Raw genomic sequence first — 22,752 nt, 5'->3', positions numbered from 1 at the left:
TCATATTATCAGGAAGTTTCCTAAGAAAAGAAATTGCCAACCAGCTCCCAGAAGAAGACAGGTAGACCTGAACAAATCTGGGGTTTCATTTTGAAATAGTCTTTTACTCCGTTGATAACTTATGGAAAACATGTTGTTAACTGGCATTTGCACACTCTCTAAGCAAGTGATACTTGGTCTTTACAGGGACTTGCCTCCTAAACCATCAGTGATTTAATCCTGCCCATTTAGTTTTAGTATTAGGTGAATTATATTGTATTCTAAAATTACTTGTCTGAATTTGTAACACAAAGTATTTTGGTAACCTTCTGTAAAACTGAATACTTTAATTAAATAGAACCAAATACAGATGAAGAGTTACATATATAGACCAACTGCCTGGCAATCTTACTATGACAGTCATTGGAACAAAGTAACTGTTTTTGACAAACTGATTCTTTTTCAACATTGGTGGCTCATACTTTCCATTAATTAGAAAACTGTTGCATTTGACTGAATATGACAGACATTTATAGACCACCTACCATGAGCCATTCTGGTTCCCAAGGATCTCAGTGTCAGAAGGAGAGCGATAGATATATTCGAATTTCCATATAGTGTTATCAGTGTTATGATGGATTCAACCCAGGTATTAGAAATGTCTTGGTGTTTATAATTTTTGTAACAAAAATAATCTGGCATACTTTCAATTTTTAAAGTAATTTTAGGAAGGATATCCATATTTTTGTTTAACCTGCCTCATCTTACATTTTGTTTGTCATTATTTTAGGGCTACTTGGTTAGATAAGTGACGAGCAGGTAAACCACAACAGAGGCACAGTATGTGTTCACCAGAGTGACTTCTTGTAAACTTCCCTGCAGGAATGTCCTGGAAGGGCTCTGGGAGGAGACACTGGCATCTGTATCTCAAAATCAGGATGGTGGTGGAGACTTGAGAAGGCTAGTGGTGTGTAAAGAAAAGGCTTTCATGCGACTATCCCCAAGCTGAGATGGAAGCTCTCATCTCTGTTAGATGACCCCTGTGCCACCAGCCCTTCATCTCCTCTACCAGAGCAACCAACAAACTGAGGTGTCATTACCTGTCTCTGGTCTGTCCCTCCTGCCAGTTTGTGGCATTCAGAGGTCAGTGATCTTGTCCTGTTTATCTGCAGATCCCAACTGCTAGGCATAGCACCTCGTGTACAGTGAACACTCAGTGAATGTTTGTTGAATGAAGAATGAATAAATGTTACAGGCAAAGTGTATAATCCAGGGATTGTAATCAATTCCAAGCTAATTCCTAGTCAATTCCTAGCAGTGGCTTATGGCCATGTTAAACCTTGCATTAGAATGATTTATGATGCCTGGTTTAACACAATGACAATAACATACTCAATGAAGTAACAAATGAATTGTGTTTTAGGCATAGTAGCTTGTCAACGAGGAATTTAATTCAGAGTTTCTGTTTCAATCATCAATACTATCACATGAGAATATTTGATGATCCCAGCTTCATGCTATAGAATTCAAGCACACTTAAAATTCAAGCAGCTTTTATGCACTAAAATCTCGTAATTGAGGACCATCCTCTTCTTCAGTTAAATATTTAGCTTCACTAATTGTGGTTCATGAATCTACTCTGTTTTTAATTGCTGTAGACATTTGCTCAACATTTGGTTTTATAGCTATTTAAATAAAGATATTTTGCTATAATAAAATGTGTATATTTGTTTTGAGTAGGTATCATTATTTTTATGTGAGTGTATCTTGTACAATGCAATTAAAGCCTTCAGTAGCAACTTGCTTTCGAAATGTATAGAAAAATATGGTCTCAAAAGACTTTTGCTGCAGAAAGATATGAATAAATAGAAGTATATGAATTGAAGGAAATAAAAATTGTTTTCCAGCACGCTGATGGCATTTCCATTATGTCACTTGCAAATTGTCAAATGCTTTAGCGAAGAAAAAAGGAGTAATTTGTGGAGTGAAATGTTCAAACCACATTATCCTTCTCCCTCACATCACCTCCTCGCTTACCTTTAACTTGGTCAACTTGGCCATTCTCACTCCTGCACCCATGTGCAGACACACCTGAGGATTAGCTCTTAGACAAATGGTGCATTTTATTATTTTCTGATTCTGGTAACTTGGGCAAGGATGGACTGGTAAAACTTAAAAATAATTGTGAGTATATTTATGTTATTTATAGACATTTATGATATCTATATATGCATACACATACATACACACACGTATACATAATTGTTTGCTTTCATGGACACATTGAAAATCATTTCCAGAAATGCTCCATTCCATAATCATTTATTGAGTTCACCATCTCCTTCTTGGTATTTATTATTCTTTCTACAGCTTCCTGTCATCTTACCTAGCAGAGCATACATGCCAGCCAGCAGTAAACTCATTTGGTCAAATTCCCATGAAGCATAGCTAAAGCTTGGCCAGTGTGACTCTAAACATTTAGTTGTTTGACAAAAATTCATAGGACTCGCCTAAGTGCTCATTTTTCACCTGAGAGAAGTGGAGAGTTAGAAAGGAGAGTAGTGAGACTCAGGTGGAAAAAATAATAGCTTGCTAAACAGAAGAAGGTGCTTTAATTAAGCTGATTGTAGTAATCATGTCACAATGTACATGTATATCAAATCATCACATTACACACTTCAACCATATACAATTTTTATTTGTCAGTTATGCCTCAAAAAAGGGGGAGTGGGGAGAGAAGAGCACCTTTTAGAGACATTGTCCAATTTCTATTTGCATTCCCGTTATCTCTCCCTTACATCCCAGGAAGGGGGGATTATTTGTAAGACAGTTTAAAAAGTATTCTGAGGGTTCTAATGGATAATCTCAAGAATCTTTTCCCTAGAACAATAGAAGGAAAATTTCGTGTGGAAAAATCTGCATGTACATGAGGAAAAATGGGTGATGGCATCATTGATTGAGAAACGAGGAAAACAAGTTTGGCCACACAGTGCTTTTTCTTTTACCGTTTCTTTACGGTTTTATCAATCTCTTAAAACCCAAACAATATTTTAATTGTAGCCTCTCCAAAGCTCCTTTTATTGTTTCCTTTAGCTTTGCTGCTTTCAGCCTTGTGCCTGAAATTTATGCTATTGTCAGAAATTCTAGATTAAAAATCTAGTAGTGTGGCTAAATGTGCTTAACTCTCTTTCCTGCTAGGTGTTCATCACCCTTATCAAGGGTTCATCTCTTCTTTTGACTGTGTTTATGTAGATGTGTGCAAGCAACACACACACACATAAATACAAACACCCACACTGACACCGACACACACACACACACACACACACATACATACACACACCCACACTGCAGGAATGGACTTCGGAGCCACTTTGCATCATCACCCCTATTAGGATTATCAGAGTATTGGATTGTGGGTAAAGGAAGATCTATTTCTTTTCCAAAGAGTGAGAAAAATGGGAGGGTGTCAGGGAGAGGGAAAAGAGAAGAAAATAAAGTGTGTGTGTGTGTTTTGGGTGGGGGGAGGGAGAAAAGGAGAGGGGGAATATGAGTGAGTGTGGAGGGAGGAGGGGAAATGAAAGGATATTATATATTTTTTTGTATCTGTCATTTCCCTGCTATCTCCCATATGACTTCTTAATCCATCAGAATGCTGGGAAGATAATGTTTTGGGCGAAATAACATGAGAGAGAGGATAGACTCCCAAGGACCAATATCTTTATTGCTCGGAGGATAAACGGATTATGTCAGCCATTTTCTGTTGCTGACAGCTTTTCTTATTAACCGATTTTATTTTTTAATCTTCCAGGGAAGAAATATGGTTTTATGTCACAATAAAACGCCGGTCACATCTAATTCTGCCCTCAAACAAACAGATTTCTGAAAGCCTTGCAGAGAAATTTGAAATAACTTTAAAGAGGGGGTTTTTGGATAAAGTCTTTATCCAGGGGCTTGTTCAACTGCAGTGTAAAAGGTTTAGAGAGAGAGGAGAGGAGAGAGAGAGAGAGAGAGAAATAGAGGGAGGGAGGGAGAAGGGAAGAGGGAGAGAAGAAAAGGAGAAAGGAAGACCCACACAACGGTTTTGCTTGGTGATCTCTCTTCAAACATACTGGGGTGTAGTCAGGAAAATGCAGCTTGGATGAAAGAGGGCTGGGTAGATGAAAAGAGGAACAGTGGGCTTCTTCTGGGGCTTTGGGTGTGGGGAGCTGCTTACCCACACCTCTCTATAACCGACACTTGTTCCCAGTTTTTCTGGAACCATTAGGAGTTGATGGTGTGTCTTTCAAGAATCATAAACAAATCAGTGTGTATTCTGTGAGGCATTTGGAACTCAGAGGTAATTCTCATCTTTTTTTCCTGATTCCTTTGCCAGGAAATTTCAACCTGCTTGAGGATTTAGGTCTTCAGTTAGCCCCAAGAAAACCTTCTGTCAAACACCCCAGATAATTCTGGCCTTTGCTCACTTCTATAGGCCTGCAACAAGCATATAGCCATCACTAATATAAAAAACCACTCGTTTCTTCTCTTCTGTGTGGCACAAAGCAATTTAGCCAGATGGGGCTCCTGCCCACCAGGGGCTTAGCCCGGAAAACGTCCTTAATTTGTGCCTCTTGCTTTGTTCGGTGCCCGGCTCACCGCAGACCCAGTACCTTGACTGATAATGATGGCCGAGTCTTACATTGTGCCCTGCTGAAAAGTACTGGTGATTTACACTACTTTAAAAATCTGTTAAAAATAAATTTCTTGGATTTTCTAAGGTGTTGTTTTTTAAAAGAGAAATGGACTTTTCAAAAAAGCATCCTGAAACCTGAGACAATTTGGGAACTTACAGCTTGTCCTAAGGTGAGTGAGACAGACTAAATACCTCCAGCCAACTGTGAAAAGAGGGGAGATTCAAAGGAATAGATTGAGCCAAACCTCTTCTTACCTAGGAACAAAAAGATGGGTTTTCCTGCTTCATTTCTTTGCCTGGAGAGACAGAGACCTGGTAGAAATGGAGAGAAAAAGGTCATTTAAGGTCTTTCCACCAGAGGGTCATGAGGATAGCCACTCAAAGTGAGCAGCCCAGAGGCTGCTTTGATCTGAAGCAAGCCTGAACTTCCAGGAAGTGCTTATGGCTCTAAGCTGTGATTAAATTTTTTTTTTTTTTTTTTAATACGCAGGTCTTAAGTGAACAGTTTTATTAGCTTTTGGACATATGTATATACGTGTGTGACCAACACTCCCACCAATACTGAGAACATTTCCGTCACTCCTGACTTGAGTGAATGGTGCCTCTGGATGTTTGCACTGCACTGTCTGTGCAGACATTTGTGCTGGTCCAGCAGGCAGCTTTGATGAAGATCCACTGATATATAAGATAATGAACAGATTATTTGGCATGATAATTATATTCTGCTTTTAAGCTTACCAAACACATTCACATACACCATCTCAGCATATCCTTTCAAATGATGAATATAATGATAATGATAATGCAATAACATCATCAACAACAATTACAAACGTTGACATATGTTTATCTTGTGTCAAGCACATGTATTACTACATTTAATCCTTTCAACAGTGTTTCATCTATTTTAAAGAAGTTGAAACTGAAGCAAAGAGAGGTTAAGTAACTGGTCTAAGATCATAGAATGAATATGTGTTAAAGCCTGAGAATCTTTCTCCAAAATTTGTGCTTTTAACTAAATATACAAGGTCTGGAAATGGTAGGTGACATATAAACAAAGATCACATAGCCAATTCAAAAGGTAGATGACACATAAACAAAGATCACACAGCCAATTCAATGGTGGATCTGGATCCTATAGTAGGCTTTTTAAGCTTACATCAACCTACCCTTCAACCTCACTCCCATTGTCCACCCCCATCCTATACACCTACCAATCCATGCCTCAACCCTGCAAAGCTAATTACCAGTCTCTGAGCTTCCTGTCATCTTTTAGGCCTTTGTGCCTTTAAATATGTTCTTTCCTCTTCTCCTACTGGGAAACTCTCTCACTCATCATTCGAGACTTAGCTCCACTGCCACCTCCTCAGTGAACCCCCCTTGAACTGCCTAGTTGAACAGTTTTCACTAAATTATATTAACGAAGACTTACATCTTTAATTTGATATGGTTTGGCTCTGTGTCCCCACCCAAAATCTCATCTCAAATTGTAATACCCGTGTGTTGAGGGAGGGAGGTGATTGGATCATGGGGTTGGTTTCCTTCATGCTGTTCTCATGATAGCGAGTGAGTTCTCATGAGATCTGATAATTTTATAAGTGTTTGACAGTTCCTCCTTCACACAGTTCTCTCACCTGCCGCCTTGTGAAGAAGGTGCCTGCTTCCCCATCTGCTGTGATTGTAAGTTTCTTGAGGCCTCCCCAGCCGTGTAGAACTGAGAGTCAATTAAGTCTTTTATCTTTATAAATCACCCAGTCTTGGGCATTTCTTTATAGCAGTGTGAAAATGGATTAACACAATATTAAATGGGGAAGAAATGTTTGTGGTTACTTCAACTAAGCCTTTGGTTTATGCCTTATCATTTGGAACCCATGGTTGTGAGACACCTACACCAGGTCGTGGTAGTATGCTTAGTTAAGGAGTTCCTTTCTAATAGAGAAATTGTATTTTTTCAAACATTTTTAGAGTTGCTAAAATTCAAGACCATAAGTTACGAAAAATGTCATAATGTGATATGATTTTTATTTACAATACTGAAACAAAAATAATATGGTCACACCTGTTGGATATCATTAAGGACCCATCCTCCTCCCAATGAACCTTTACCCAGATTTTGCAATGTGTGGCCAGATCCTTGTTCCTAGAATGCTCCCCACCATTATCTTGCTTGTTATTTTCATGCAAGAATCTTAGGGAAACTTTTACAATGCACTTTAACTTATTCATAACTAATGTCCTGCAACACTGTGCTAAAGGACATTAATGTATAATTCACATAATTCAGAGAAAGAGAGAGACACACACATATCTAAGTGAAAACAAGCATAAAAAATGCTGAGCTAAGCTTTGTTAAATTGGTTTCTTGAGAGCAGTACTTTAAAGAGCCTCTATTATGTAGTGTTTCCAAGTTATATTTAAATAGAGAACCCATTCTGGGGAGACTCCAATTAGTATCTTCTATTAGTGCCTGTATCATAGTTTGGTTGGCATTCTTCAACTCTAAAGCATAAACACCTTCAGACATTTTTAATTTCAACATACATTTTTAATTGTTGCTTTCATATACCTATGTATATGAGACAATATTTACCATAATCTGCATTGAGTTATGCAATCACTGGGGACTAGAAGATTTCAGACTCTGTTATTAATGCCAGTATAAATTGTGGAACGCTTATAAACTTCAATTGACCAGCAAGTGATGGAGGCTTGGTCCCCATGCAGTCCTGCAAAAGGAATTTGCTGTGGAGTCTGCTGTCAGAATGACTGACTGTGGACACAGACTGTGATCCCATGGTGTGCGACATGCAGAACCCAAAGTCTTGGGCCGTGCCCACAGCAGGCAGAGAAGTTTGTTGTGAGTCTTTGATGCATTGAGAAGGATCAAATGGATCAACTATATTAATCATGAAGCATGGAGATGTATCTGGGCTTTTCCCAAAAACTGAGGTGCCAATGGCTGTCACTAGGTTCCCTTGCATGTGCAGTTCTAACTTAACAAGACATAAAATGAATCATTTGTTGAGAGCTTCAGTTTCCCTGTTGTTAGGAATGTGGAACATCAGCATAACAGTACTGTTTTATAGGGTTGTTGAGATAACTGACTGAGATAATGTCTTGAAAAGAATAAACATAGGGTTGGGCATGTAATAAGTATTCAATAAATGGTGACACCTGTTTAAAACCACAATAATAGTAGTAATGCTTATAGCAAAGTTTGTGCACTGCATTATTTGGGTCATGCTGCCTTTTGCCACCTTGCATTTCCTGGCACATAATAAGCATTAAATAATATTTTTAAATGAATGAATACTAGGTTTTGTGGCCTCTGCTTTCATTGACCGGTTTGTCTCAATGCACTTATAACAACAGGTTTTCTTTTCTGTTTCTTGTGGATTTTGTGAGACCTTAATGCATTACTATATTAGTTTCCTGGGCCTGCCACAACAAAGTACCACAAACCGGATTGCTTAAAATAACAAACATTTATTCTCTCACAGTCCAGGAAGCTAAAAGTCCAAAATGAAGGTGTCAGCAGGGCATTGCTGCCTCTGAAAGGGAGAATCTGTAGGGGAGAATCCTTCCTTGCCTGATCCTTGTTGTTCCTTGGCTTGCAGCTGCATCACTCTAATCTATTTCTGGTATCACATAATCTTCTTCCTGTGTGTCTCTGTCTCTCCAAGGCATTTTTTCATCCTATAAGGGCACCAGTTATATTGGATCAGGGCCCACCCTAACGACCTTATAGTGACTTGATTACATCTTCAAAGACCCTATTTCCAAATAATGTCACACTCATATGTACTGAGAATTAAGACTTCAGCATATCTTTTTGGGGAACACAATGGTTTTAACCTTAGGAGTATTAACATTTACTTACTTAATGAAAGTTTTTTTTTACTTAATAAAAAGTAAATAAATGTTAAGGCCCCTAAGGTTAAAACCATTGCTAGTTAGGGTGCCTGTCACTAACAGCAAATGTATCTTAGGTGATATAGTGTGGGGAAGACCAAAGTCACAAGGGAACTCTTGGTATTGGGTCCAAAGTACCACAGGAATTATGATTACCTGGCCTGAGACGTATGCCTTCCCATGAGTCAGGATGGAGCCAATGTTCTATGATTGGTACTATCAGAACAATATGTGAGGAAAAGGAAGGACAATTTTCCAAAGAGAAGGTTGGGTAAGAGGGTGTAATTACCTGAAGAAAAAGGAAAGGATGTTCAGCAGACCAAAACAGTACATGCCAATTATACAAACTAAATGTCTAACTGGAGAAATGGTGCCAACTCTTAATGGACTATTACCTGGCCATTTAAAGTGTGTTTATGCATAGTATCATTATAAAAGTATATACAAAGATTTTTTTCAAGTTTTCTTTAATAAAGATAATACTTTAAAAAGTTTTTGAAACAAATTTACGTAGATGAGGCAACCTTGTGCTAGCTATTATAAGAAGCAAAAATAGTATTTATGTTGGTATAACAACGAATGACTTATTTAGAACAAAAAATTGATATAAAAATTTATGCAAAGCTAAACTTACAAGACACTTGGCATATGAAAAGATATTTAAGGAGATGAAGAAATGTCAAGAGCAAGAGTTTTGACTGACACAAAAGGTTTAACCATGACAGGAGACTTTCTGAAAGATGGTGGATTAAAAACAGGTCCAAATTCTTTCTCCTGGCTACTGCAACAGAAAAACAACAGCATTGTCTGATAAAAAGAAAATCAATCACCCCCAGTGTAAGCTTAGAAAACAATGAGCAAATCTAAGTAAATGCAGTGACCCCAATTCAACTAAGTAATTCTGCAACACCAGCTGAAAAGCTAAGTGAGAGGCAGGACCAACTCCTGAAGGAGGCTTGAATGAGTTGATAAATTTAAAAGAAATAACAATGGTTGCTAAAAACAAAACAAGTTATGAAACCAAAGGACTGCACACAATGTGGAAATGCTATAAAGAGTAAAAAAGAGGGTCCCAAGAGGCTGGTAAGAGCAAAAATCAAGTATAGAAATGCAGATACTCAAGAAAGTTTAAATATCTTATGAAGAGAAGTGGAAAACCAAGTATAGAGAAGAAATTTATAAATAAAAGTGAACAGGCAATTTTCCCTGACCTCTTCACAGGCCTCGCTACAGGGGTGCCTCACTTACTCAGACTGCAGCTCTTAGCCCCTTGTGGGAGGGGGAGCACACAGGTGAGTGGGTGCAGGGGGTGGGACGAGTGCTGGGTGCCCTCAGGAGCAGAACTCTGTGTGGCCCCAGGATAGTGTCTAGCAGGGTACTCGCGACCCTGGAGCCCAAGAGGCCATGTATTACAGTGCTCTTTTAGCTTTGCCATCCGCAGATGGTTTAAGTGTTAAACTGCTCAAACATCCACACTCATGACTCCTGAGCTCTTGTTCGGTGTCCAGGAAGAATCAGGTTGCATGAATGAATTGAAGAGTGGTGAATACAGAGGATTTTATTGCCGAAAATGAAAGTGGCTTTCAGTGGGAAAGGAACTGGAAAGGGGATGCAATAGGAAGGACCAGGAAGTTGGTATTCCCTTGGAGTCTGGCTGTCCCCACCCAGGCTCTTCTCCAAAGTCCCGCCATCAAGCTGTCCCTCTGAAGTCAAGCTGCTTCTCTCTGACGTCTGGCTGCTTCTTCCCTTCTCTCCTTCTCTGCCACTCCTCTGCCAGTGGATCCTGGGGATTTTATGGGTACAGGATGGGGGCAGGGCAGGCCAGGGTGGTTTTGGAAAAAGCAACATTCAAGTGGGAAAACAGGAATGTAAAATTCTCACTTTGGGGTGTGGTTCCAGGCTTGAGGGTGAGGCCCTCGCAGGGACTGCCTTTTCCTACCCAGTATTTCCCTGCCTCCTCCACTGGAAGAAATGGGAAAGACTAGTCATATGGGTACTAGAATTAGTGATTCAAGGGAAAACAGGTTCATTTCATTAAATAAATTTCATTATGCAAATTTAAAAGGTCCAGAGAGTTTCATTTAAGAATGGCCCTCAAAGAAGAATCTTCTTTTTCCATTTTGTTGCAATATTTTTGAAATGTTTAAGCCAAAGAATAATTACCAAAAAAGAAAATGAAAGAAATAGTAAGGTAACTTGCATGTTTATTCTGAGAACTATCATTTAAAGGTGTAAGAATAAATGTGACTTTATTATTTCAATCCTCAGAGTTTGAAGAAGAAAAGGAGTTCAAAATGGTGTATATTTGCATGTGCTCATGCATGTGCCTGTACTCAGTCTGAAAAATCTATATAAAGCGAAGTGTAGAATTATTGAAATGTAGTTATCTTTCTAGTTGTTTAACCATTTAATGCCTCTTTTGGACAGTTAAAGAACCCTTGACATGCAAGTCTCTCAAAAAATGGAGTTTTGTACTTTTCCTGAATTTAGAAAGAACCGTTATTCATGTAGCCGAGCTAGATGAGTAGGGACATTGGGGTAGTAGATTGGTGAGGAATGGTAGGTTTTCTGCTTTTATTAACTTCCTAAAAAATTGCCATAAACTAAGGGGTTTAAAACAGCAGAAATTTATTCTCCTACAGTTCTGGAGGCCAGAAGTCTAAAATGAAGGTGTCAGCAGAGCATGCCCTTTCTGAAGGCTCCAGGGAAGAAGACTTTCTTTCCTCTTCTAGCTTCTGATGGTAGCCAGCAATCCTTAGTGTTCCCTGTTTTTTGGCAGCATAATTCCAATCTCTTCCTCCATCTTCACATGGTCATCTATCTTCTGTTTGTGTCCAAATTCCCCTTTTCTTATAATGACAACACTCACTGACTAGGTTAGGGTCCACCCTAATTCAGTATGATCGCTTCTTAATTTGATTACATCTGTAAAGACTCTATTTCCAAATAAAGTCACATTCACTGGTTTTGGGTGGACAGTAATTTTGGGGAAACATTATTCAATCCAGTGCACTGCTGTTGAGCCATTTTGGAAGAAACTGAATGAATTCTACTAATATGGGACAGCACCAACGATACTATTCCATGCTTTGTGGTGGAGGAAGCCATGAGCAACAGGCAAGGTAAGGAATGAGGAAACTCCTGTAGGAAAAGCCAGGATAGTCAAATGCATCCTGCCCTAACCCAACTCTCATACAAGAATACTTATGGTGGGAAAAATTGAAATTTACAATTACTCTGTTTTCCATTTCTCTCTGCTCACTCAAGAACCCAATATAGGCACTGTCCTCTCAATCTTCTGAATCCTTAACCATGTCCTCTCTGAAGGCTCCTTTGCATCAAGATGGAGGTATAATATAAGAAAACTGTATCTGTATGTCTGTATTCAAAAAGAATACAATGCTGTACTTAACAAGGCAAAACCTCACTCACAGAGACCTGGATTGAAGTCATGATTTTGGCCCCTGCTTGTTGGATGACCTTCTTTAGGTCTTAGTGTCCCCACTTTAAAAATGGGAGTAATTGTAGCAACTCTTTCAGGAAGTTTAAAAAATAGTTGTTTTGATTATAGTCATCTGAGGTCCCAGTTCAAGATGGCTGACTAGAGACACCAGACACCCGCTCTCTCCAGAAAGAAGAACCGAAATTATGAATAGTTAATTATACTTCAAATAGAACATTTAAGAGAGAACACTAGCATTCAGGAAACACCTGAGGCACAGAAGAGGGAAGCAAGCATGTTGGCTGGGAGCCATGAGGAGCTTATTATTGCAGGGAAAGGGTAAGTGAGGGAATTTCATAGTCCACATCCCCACCACAGACTGCTGCAATCCATACCACAAGAGAGCTGCTTTACCCACACAAACCATGACAGTAGCATGAGTGGTGATTTGAAGACTCTGAGGGCATTGCACCAGACAGGGAACTTGTGTTGAGTCACTCAACACCCCCTCCACCCAAACCTAAGCAGCTGCAGCTGGGCACCATTGTGAGAGCATAGCCATCACGGGTCTGCATCATGTCCTGGGAACCACAACCCCTAAATCTCCATACCCTGTGAGCCCCTACTGACATCCCCCTGTGTCCACCTGGAGGGCTATAGTGGTATAGCACTGGTTAGACCCAAAGGTGCTGTGGGGTCCCTGGTACTCCAGCCCACAGGGAATACTGCTTCCCAGGGAAAGGACCGTGCAGCACACCAAAAAGGCACCCCCTGGGAAAAAAGAATACAAAATGCATGTTTTCCAGAGCCTGCGAGCTCCCTGTATGGGGCTGTGAGAAGTGACCCCACCCCCAGAAGTGGCACAAACTCTATGATCAACCTCACAAGCAGAGTATGATCCCCTCCCGCTGGCAGAATAGCCACTGTGCTCAGTCTCATACACATAGAGTGGAACCCCTTCTCCCCCTGGACACACTGCTATGGGCACAGCCTCTGTTACTGCTGTGGGGGCTGGACCAGGTGAACCAGACAGCTGCCTGTCTGGGACTGTGAGTGGTCACTGTGCTCCCACTGGCAATGTGGCCTTCATGCCTGGACTCATGTGCAAAGGGGAGGGTCCCTCCCCACCTCTGCACCTCTGCATGGAGCAGTTGTGAGCAGGAGAACCAGAGAGTTTTGTCTCTGGGGCTGTGGATGGCAACCCTGCACCACAGCCACTGCCAAAATCAGTGTGCAGTTCTCAGAATACAGAAGGTTTTCCTGCCACTTCTATTGCCATTGCCCACATGACACTGACTTCCCAGGGACCCAAGAACTTGCTCATCCAGTTGGTCCACCACTGCTAATACCTGCATCTGAGCAAGCTACCCGGAGGTCCAAGAATTCACCCATCTGATTCCACTAACACTGGAGGCAGTGTATACTGTCCTGGGGCCCAAGATTAGGCATGCTTAGACCACTGCTACCACCACAGGAGTCTGAAGACTGACCCACCAGGCATCTCTATCACCATAAAAGCTCAATAGAGCCTCCACTAATAACTGCATCCAAAGCCACCAAGGAAATCTGATGCCAATGGTGCTGTTTACCACCAAATAAATCATACGGAGACTACACTACTGTACACATCCAGAATCAAAGCAAAAGATCCTACCCAACCAACTTATTTGATATATCTTCAGGAAAAAGCCCTCCCCTATGAAAGCAGCAAATCCAAAAAAAAACAAGAAAAAGTGACTGTTACACCAGGTGCACAGATATCAATGTAAGAAACACAAGAAGCATGAAAAAGCAAGGAAATATGATACCGCCAAAGGAACACAATTCCACAACAAGAGATCCCAGTAAAAAATAAATTCATGAAATCTTGGAAAAAGAATTCAGAATTATAATACCAAAGAAGCTCAGTGAGGTACAATAGAATTTCAAAAAACAATACAATGAAATCAGAAAAAGAACTCAGGATATGAATGAGAAATACACCAAACAGAGATATACATTAAAAAAGAATCAAAAAGAAATTTTGGAACTGAAAAATTCCTTAAATGAAAAACAAAATGTACTAGAAAACTTCAACAATAGAGTAGACCAAGCAGAAGAGAGAATTTCAGAACTTGAAGACAGGTCTTTTCAAATAACCACTCAGACAAAATAAAGAAAAAATAATAAAAAAAAGGATGAGTGTAGACTTATGAGATATGGGACACTATAAAGTGACCAAGTATATACATTATTGGCAGCCCCAAAGGTGAGGAAAGAATGAAATAATTTGAAAACTTATTTAATGAAATAATAGACAAAAACTTCCCAAGTCTAACAAAAGATTCAGACATCCAAATATAGGGGACCCAGCAATCCCCAATCAGATACAATGCAAAAAAGGTCTTCTCTATGGCACATTATAGTCAAACAGCCTAAATTCAATGACAAGGAGAAAATTCTAAAATCATCAATAGAAAAGAATCTAGTTACCTGTAAAGGAGCCCCCATTAGACTAACAGTGAACTTCTCAGCAGAAGTCTTACAGGCCAGGAGAGAATGACAAAATACATTCAAATTGCTGAAAGAAAAAAAACTCTGCCAGCCAAAGATATTGTATACAACACAAGTATTCTTCATAAATCATAGACCTGCCTTACAATAAATGCTCAATGGAGTCCTAAACCTGTAAGTGAAAAGACTACAGTTACCATCATGAAAACACATGAAAATTTAAAACTCCTTGTTGCAGCAAACACACAAATGCACTAGAGAAAAAACTCAATGGTACCACCACAGAAAATCAGCAAACCACAAGGACAAGAAATAAGAGAATCAGAAAGGAAAAAGAATATACAAAACAACCGTGAAACAGATAACAATTTGGGAGGAAAAAATCCCTCACATATCAATAACGACCCTGAATGTAAACAGGCTAACTTCTCTCCTTAGAAGATATAGACTAGTTGAATGGATTTTTAAAAAAGATACAACTATATGCTGCCTACAAGAAATGCACTTTACCTGTTCAGGAGCATATATAAACTGAAAGTAAAGGGATGGAAAAAGATATTCCATGCAAATGGAAACCAAAAGCAAGCAGCAGTAGTTATGTCAGATAAAACAGATTAAGTCAAAAAGAGTAAAAAAAAGACAAAGAAGGTCATTATATAATGATAAAGGGATCAACCAGTAAGAGAATGTAACAATTCTAAACATACATGCACCGAGCACTGGAGCACCCACATTCAGAAATAAAAATTGCTGGAGCTAAAGAAAGAGATAGAATTCAATACAATAATAGTTGCAGATGTCAATACTCCACTCTCAGCATTAGACAGATCATGTAGACAGAAAATAGAGAAACATTGAACTTAAACTGTACTTTAGAACAAAACGACCTAATACACATTTACAAAACATTTCATTCAGCAACTGGAAAATATACATTCTTCTCATCAGCACATAGATCATTCTCTAGGACTGACCACATGTTAGGTGACAAAACAAGTCACAACAACTTTTTGAAAATCAAAGTCATATCAATCACCTTATCAGACCACAGTGGAATAAAACTAAATATCAAAATGAAGAGGAGCTTTGAAAACTATACAAATCCATGGAAATTAAACAGCATGTTCCTGAATGAACATCAGATCAATAAAGAAATTAAAATGGAAGTTTAAAAATTTCCTGAAACAAAAGAAAATGAAAACAGATGAAAATGGCATCTCAACACTTATGGGACACAGCAAAAACAGTGCTAAGAGGAAAGATTATAGTAATAAATGCCTACATAAAACCCAGGACAGGGCGCGGTGGTTCACGCCTGTAATCACAGCACTTTGGGAGGCCCAGGTGGGCGGATCACGAGGTCAGGAGATCGAGACCATCCTGGCTAATACGGTGAAACTCCATCCGTACTAAAAATTACAAAAAGTTAGCTGGGCGTGGTGACGGGCGCCTCTAGTCCCAGCTATTCGGGAGGCTGAGGCAGGAGAACGGTGTGAATCTGGGAGGCGGAGCTTGCAGTGAGGGGAGATCAGCCACTGGACTCCAGCCTGGGCGACAGAGCGAGATTCCGTCAAAAAAAACCAAAAACCAAAAAACAAACAACAACAACAACAACAACAACAAAAACAGAAAGAATTCAAGTAAACAATCTAATGACGTACTTCAAGGCTTCAAGGAACTGGAAAGCAAGAACATCAAATTAACAGAAGAAAAGAAATAATAAAGATCAGAGCAGAAGTAAACTAAAATAAAGACTAAAAAACAAAAATACAAATCATCAACAAAACAAAAAGTTGGTGCTTCCAAAAAATAGCTGATATGGTTTGGCTGCACCCCCACCAAAATCTCAACTTGAATTTTATCTCCCAGAATTTCCATGTACTGTGGAAGGCACTCAGTGGGAGTTAATTGAATCACAGGGGCTGGTCTTTCCTGTCCTATTCTTGTGATAGCGAATAGGTCTCATGAGATCTGATGGGTTTATCAGGGTTTTCTACTTTTGCTTCCTCCTCATTTTTCTCTTTCTGCTGCCGTGTAAGAAATGCCTTTCGCCTCCTGCCATGATTCTGTGGCCTCCCCAGCCATGTGGAACTGTAAGTCCAATTAAACCTCTTTTTCTTCCCAGTCTTGGGTATGTCTTTAACAGAAAATGAACTAATACAAAAGCCAAAATGATAAACTGCTTACTAGAATAACAAAGAAAAGAAGAGGGATTATTTAAATAAACAAAATGAAAAATGAAAAAGGAAACATAACTGATATAAGAGAAATACAAAAGATCACCAGAGACTATTGTGAGTAACTGTACACTAACAAACTGGAAAACCTAGGGGAAATGGATAAATTCCTGTACACATAAAATCTACCAAGGTTGAATCAGGAAGAAATAGAAAACCTGAACAGACCAATAATGAGCAGTGAGGTTGAATCAGTAATTAAAAAAGATCCCCAAAAGAAAAGTCCAGAACTAGATGTTTTCACTACAGAATTCTACCAAACATATAAAGAAGAACCAATGTCAATCCTCCTCAAATGATTCCAAAATAGTGAAGAGGAGGGGATTCTCCCTGATTCATTTTATGAAACAGCATTAGTCTGATACCAAAACCAGAAAAAGATACAACAAAAAACTATAGCCAAGTATCCCTCAGGAATATAGATACAAAAATCCTCAACAAAATACTAGCAAACTGAATCCAACAGCACATAAAAAAGATAATACACATGGTCAAGTGGGATTTATCCCAAGGAAACAAGAATTGTCCAACATACACAGATCAATAAAAGTGATACATCACATCATCAAATTAAGGACAAAAACCATATGATCATCTCAATAGATGCAGAAAAAGCATTTGATAAAATTCAATATCCATTCATGATAAAAACTCTCAACACACTAGGCATAGAAGGATCATACCTTAAAGTAATAAAGTCTACATATGACAAACCCACAGCTAACATCATCCTAAATGGGAAAAAGTTGAAAGTTTTTCCTCTAATAAATGGAAAAAGACAAAGATGCCCACTTTCACCACTCCTATTCTACAGGGTACTGCATGTCCTAGTCAGAGCAGTTAGGCAATATTTATTGCACTTAATGCCTACAAAAGAAAATAAGAAAGGTGTCAAATTAATAACTTCATCTTTCACCTTAAGAAACTAGTAAATGAAGAGCAAAGTGAACTCAAAGTAGGTAGAAGAATCAGTAGGTTTCAAATCAATGACTATACTTCTTCCTTAAAATGCTAGAAAAATAAGAGCAAAATAAACTCAAAGTAAGTAGAAGAAGTAAAATAATAAAGCTCAGATTAGGAATCAAATGAAATAGAAAAAAGAAAAAAACAGAAAATCAAGAAAATCAAAATCTGATTCTTTGAGAAGATTGATTAAAATTAATAAATTGCTAGCCAGACTTATCAAAAGGAAAAGAAAAATAAATTTTAAAATATCAGGAATGATAGAGAATGCATTATTAAAGATTCTATGGATATTAAAAAGGATAATAAAGGAATATTGTGAAAAGCTTTGCCAAAAAATCCAACAATTTAGGTGAAGTGGAAAAATTATTTGAAAGATGAAAACTGCCAAAGTTCATTCAAGAAAAAATAGAGAACATAAATAACTGTGTATCTATTGACTAAACTGAATTTGTAGTTTAAAATTCTCCTACGAAGAAAACTTCAGACTCAGGTAATTATACGATACACCAAACGTATAATACCTATTCTACATGAACCTTTCCAGAAAACTGAAAAGAAGGAAATACTTTCCAATTAATTTCATAAGGCCAGCCTTACTCTGCCCCCTAAAACATGAAAAGGACAATACAAGGAAAGAAAATTATAGAAAAATATACCACGTGAACTGGACAGAGGATAAAAATTCTAAACAAAACTTTAGCATTTCGAATCCAATAATATACAAAAAGCATAATATATTATGGCCAATCATAGCATACTCCAAGAATGTAAGTTTGGTTTAACATTTGAAAATGATTCAAAATAATTTACTAAATTAAAAATCTAAAAGAGAAAAACCATATGATTATCTCAACAGACATGAAAAGCACTTGATAGTATTTAAAATAATTCACAATAAAAATTTCCAGCAAAGTAGGAATAGAAGGAAACATCTTTGAACTGATAAAAGCCTTCAACCAGAAACTTACAGCTAACATTATTCTTTATGGTTAAATACCAATTGACTTTTCCCCCTCAACCCCCACCCCATCTAAGGTTAAGAAAAAGACGAGGATGTCTACTCCGAGCACTTCCATTCAACACTGTACTAAAGGGTCACAATAGGGCAAGAAAAAGAAATAAAAGGCATCTAGATGAGAAAGAAAGAAATAAAGCTGTTTTTAATTCACAGATGACATCATCTATGTAGAAAATCTGATTGAATCTACAGAAAAAGCTGCTACAGCTAATAAGTGCATCAAGCAAGATTGTATGATACAAGATCAATATATAAAAATCAATTGTATTCCATATATTAGCAATAAACAATGAGAAATTGAAATAAAAATACTTTTTGCAAAAGCATGAACAAATAGGAGTTACTTAAGAATAAATCTGACAAAAGATGTTCAAAGTCTATACTCTGGAAACTAAAAATCATTCCTGAAAGAAATTAATAAAAAGATTCCATAAAGGCTTTTATTAATTAAAACCATAAACAAATGGGAGGATATACTGAATTTATGGGTTGGAAGACTTGATAATGCTGTCACTTTTCTCCAACTTGATCTACAGATTCAGTGCAATCCAAGTCAGAATCCCAGTAGGCTTTTTTTTTGGTAGAAATAGACAAATCAAATCTGAAATTCATGTAGAAATGTGAAGGACATAGAAGAAGCAAATCAACTTTTAAAAATAAGAACACAATCAGAGGAGAAACAATATCTCATTTCAAGGCATATTATAAAACTACATAGAAGAAGCAAATCAACTTTTAAAAATAAGAACGCAATCAGAGGAGAAACAATATCTCATTTCAAGGCATATTATAAAACTATATTAATTAAGACAGTGTAATATTGATATCAGGATAGGCAAATAGAATATTGGTACATAACGGAGAGTCCAGAAACATAGACTCACACATATGTGGATGTATATGTGTTTTTAAAAAAATTTTTTCTAAATTTTTAAACGTTAAAATTCATCACTAACCATGTATGGATTTTGGACAAAGGTGCAAAGACAATACAATGAGAAAAGATTTTGTCTCTTCAACAAATGGTGCTGAAACAATTGTTTATAATGTGCAAATAAATATTTCAAATCACATCTCACAATAATTCAAAAATTAATTCAAAATGAACCATATACCTAAATTTAAAGCATGAGTCTATCAGGTTTCCAGGAGAAAATATATATATTAAAAAAAACCTTTTTGACCTTGGATTAAACAAATACTCCTTAGATACCATGCCAAAAACATAATCCAATAAAAAACAAATTGATAATCAGAATGTCATCAAAATTAAGATGCCATACCTTTGAAAGATACTGTTAAGAGAATGACAATACAAGCCACAGATTAGAAGGAAATGTTTTTAATACATATATCTGATAAAGAACTTTATCAGAATATTAAAAACTCTCAAAACAAAATAAAAAAGTAATTAATGGGCTAAAAATTTGAATAGGCACTTCGCCGTGGAAGTTATGTGGATAGCAAATAAGCACATGGAAAGATGCACGGCATCATGTGTCATCAGGGAAATGCAGATTAAAACCAGAAGGTGATATCATTTCACACTCATTAGAATGGCTGAAATTAAAAAGACTGCCCATGCCAAGTATTGGCAAAAATGTGAGCAATTAGAACCCTCATAAACTGCTGATGGGAATATAAAATGGCACAACCAATTTGGAAAACAAACTTGGTTTCTTCAAAAGCTAAACATTCATCTACCATATGATATAGTTATTCCACTTCTAGGTATTTACCCAAGAGTGAAACCGTATATTCAAAAGTATACAAGACTTTGCAGCTCTCTTTGTAATAGTCCCACATTGGGAACAACCTAGATATCCATCAATAGTTGAATGGGTAAAAAAATTATGATACAGCCAAATTATGGGATATTATTGAGCTACAAAAACAAATCAACTATTGAAACATACTATAACAAGGATGAATATCCATGTAATAAATATGGATGAAAAAACTAGAAAGAAAACACTATCTACATCTGATTCCATTTATTGAAAATTCTGGAAAATGCATACTAATCTATAGTGATGGAAAGAAAAATCAGTGATTATCCGGGAACAGGGTGGATTATGGGCAGGGAGGAGTAGAGTAAGGGATTGGAAAGGAGCAAGGACACTTTTGAGAGTAATGGAGATCTTCATTATCTTGGTAGTTTCATGAATGCATGCATATACAAAACTTATAAAATTTGACTATATCCTGTGAGGATGGATGAAATAGAAATAATGACAAATCCCAAAGTCAATGAGGATGTAGGGCAATTGTAATTCATACATTGTTAGAGTAATAAAAATTGAAAAAAATCATTTTGGAAAACTCCTCAGCAGTGTTTATCTACTATCAAATACTGCATACCTTGTCTTCATACTGCATACCCTATAACCCATTGATTTCACTTCTGGGCATATATAGCCAACAAAATTCGCCTTTTGTTGTTGTTGTTGTTGAGATGGGGTCTTGCTTTGTCACCTAGGCTGGAGTGTAGTGGCGCAATAACTGTTGTCTTCAATGGCTCACTGCCAACTCAGTCTTCCGGGGTCTCAAGTGATCCTCCTGCCTCAGCTTCCTGAGTAGCTGCGACTACAGGTACGTGCCACCATGCCTATATTTTTTTTAAATTTATTTTTTTATAGAGACAGAGTCTCACTATGTTGCCCTGGCTGAGGTTGATCTCAAACTCCCGGGTTCAAGTGATCTTCTCGCCCTGGTCCCCAAAAGTGCTGGGATTACAGGCATGAGCCATTGTGCCTGGCCTTGTTTACCTTTTTTAACCATGAAAATATATGTACAAGAATGTTTATAACAATCATATTCATAATGATTAATGACTGAAAGCAGCCTATGTCTATCATCCATATAATAGATAAGTCAATTGTGATATGTTCACAACTATGAAATCTATTGATATGTGTAGCAACATAGATGAATCTTACGGATATAATGTTAAGCAATAGAAGCCAGTCACAATACATACTGTATATATTAGTTTTCTATTTCTGCTTTAACAAATTACCACAAACTAAGTGGTTTAAAACAACACAAATTCATTATCTTACAGTTCTAGACTCAGAAGTCCAAAATCAGTTTTGGTGGGCTAAAATTAAGGTGTCAACAGGGTTCTGTTTCTTCTGGAGATGGAAGGGGAGAATTCATTCCCTTACCTTTCCCAGTTTCTAGGCTCCTGGCCCCTTCCGCCACCTTCAAAGCCTGCAGCATAGCATCTTCCAATCATCTTCTCTCTCTCCCTCTCCTCCTTTTCAATATCTGCGCCTGTTGTCATCTCTCTTTCTTTAACTCTCCTGCCTCCTGCTTTCTTTCATATGGGCCCCTGTGATCACACTGGGCCCACCCAGACAATTCAAGGTAATTCCCCCATCTCAAGATTCTTAATGATTCTTAATCAAATCTACAGTCTGTTTTTGTTTCTTTTTTTTTTGCCATGTAAGGCAATATAGTCACAGGTTTCAATGATTAGGACTTGAACATGTTTATTTGGGGTGGGAGAAAGGGCATTATTCTGCCTTACACACTGTGATTCAATTTATATGAAGTTTAAAATAGGCTGTCTAGGGCCATACCACCCTGAACGCGCCCGATCTCATCTGATCTCGGAAGCTAAGCAGAGCCTGGTTAGTACTTGGATGGGAGACCGCCTGGGAATACCGGGTGCTGTAGGCTTTCTTGTCTTTCTTGGCCCGGCGCGGTGGCTCAAGCCTGTAATCCCAGCACTTTGGGAGGCCGAGACGGGCGGATCACGAGGTCAGAAGATCGAGACCATCCTGGCTAACACGGTGAAACCCCGTCTCTAATAAAAAATACAAAAAAACTAGCCAGGCGAGGTGGCGGGTGCCTGTAGTCCCAGCTACTTGGGAGGCTGAGACAGGAGAATGGCCTAAACCCGGGAGGCGGAGCTTGCAGTGAGCTGAGATCTGGCCACTGCACTCCAGCCTGGGCGACAGAGCGAGACTCCGTCTCAAAAAAAAAAAAAAAAAAAAATAGGCAAAACTAATCTATGGTGACAAAA

General features: G+C 38.1%; 1 pseudogene; it reads left to right on the top strand.

Annotated features, from left to right (window-relative positions):
• Nucleotides 1-22,292: 22,292 nt before the first annotated feature.
• On the top strand, nucleotides 22,293-22,406 carry LOC116274062 (annotated as a pseudogene).
• Nucleotides 22,407-22,752: the final 346 nt, after the last annotated feature.

Source organism: Papio anubis, chromosome 2 (assembly GCF_008728515.1).
Source record: "Papio anubis isolate 15944 chromosome 2, Panubis1.0, whole genome shotgun sequence".
NCBI classification, from domain to species: Eukaryota; Metazoa; Chordata; class Mammalia; order Primates; family Cercopithecidae; genus Papio; species Papio anubis.
Note: the sequence above shows the minus strand (reverse complement) of the source record. Positions and strands in the feature narration are given on the sequence as shown.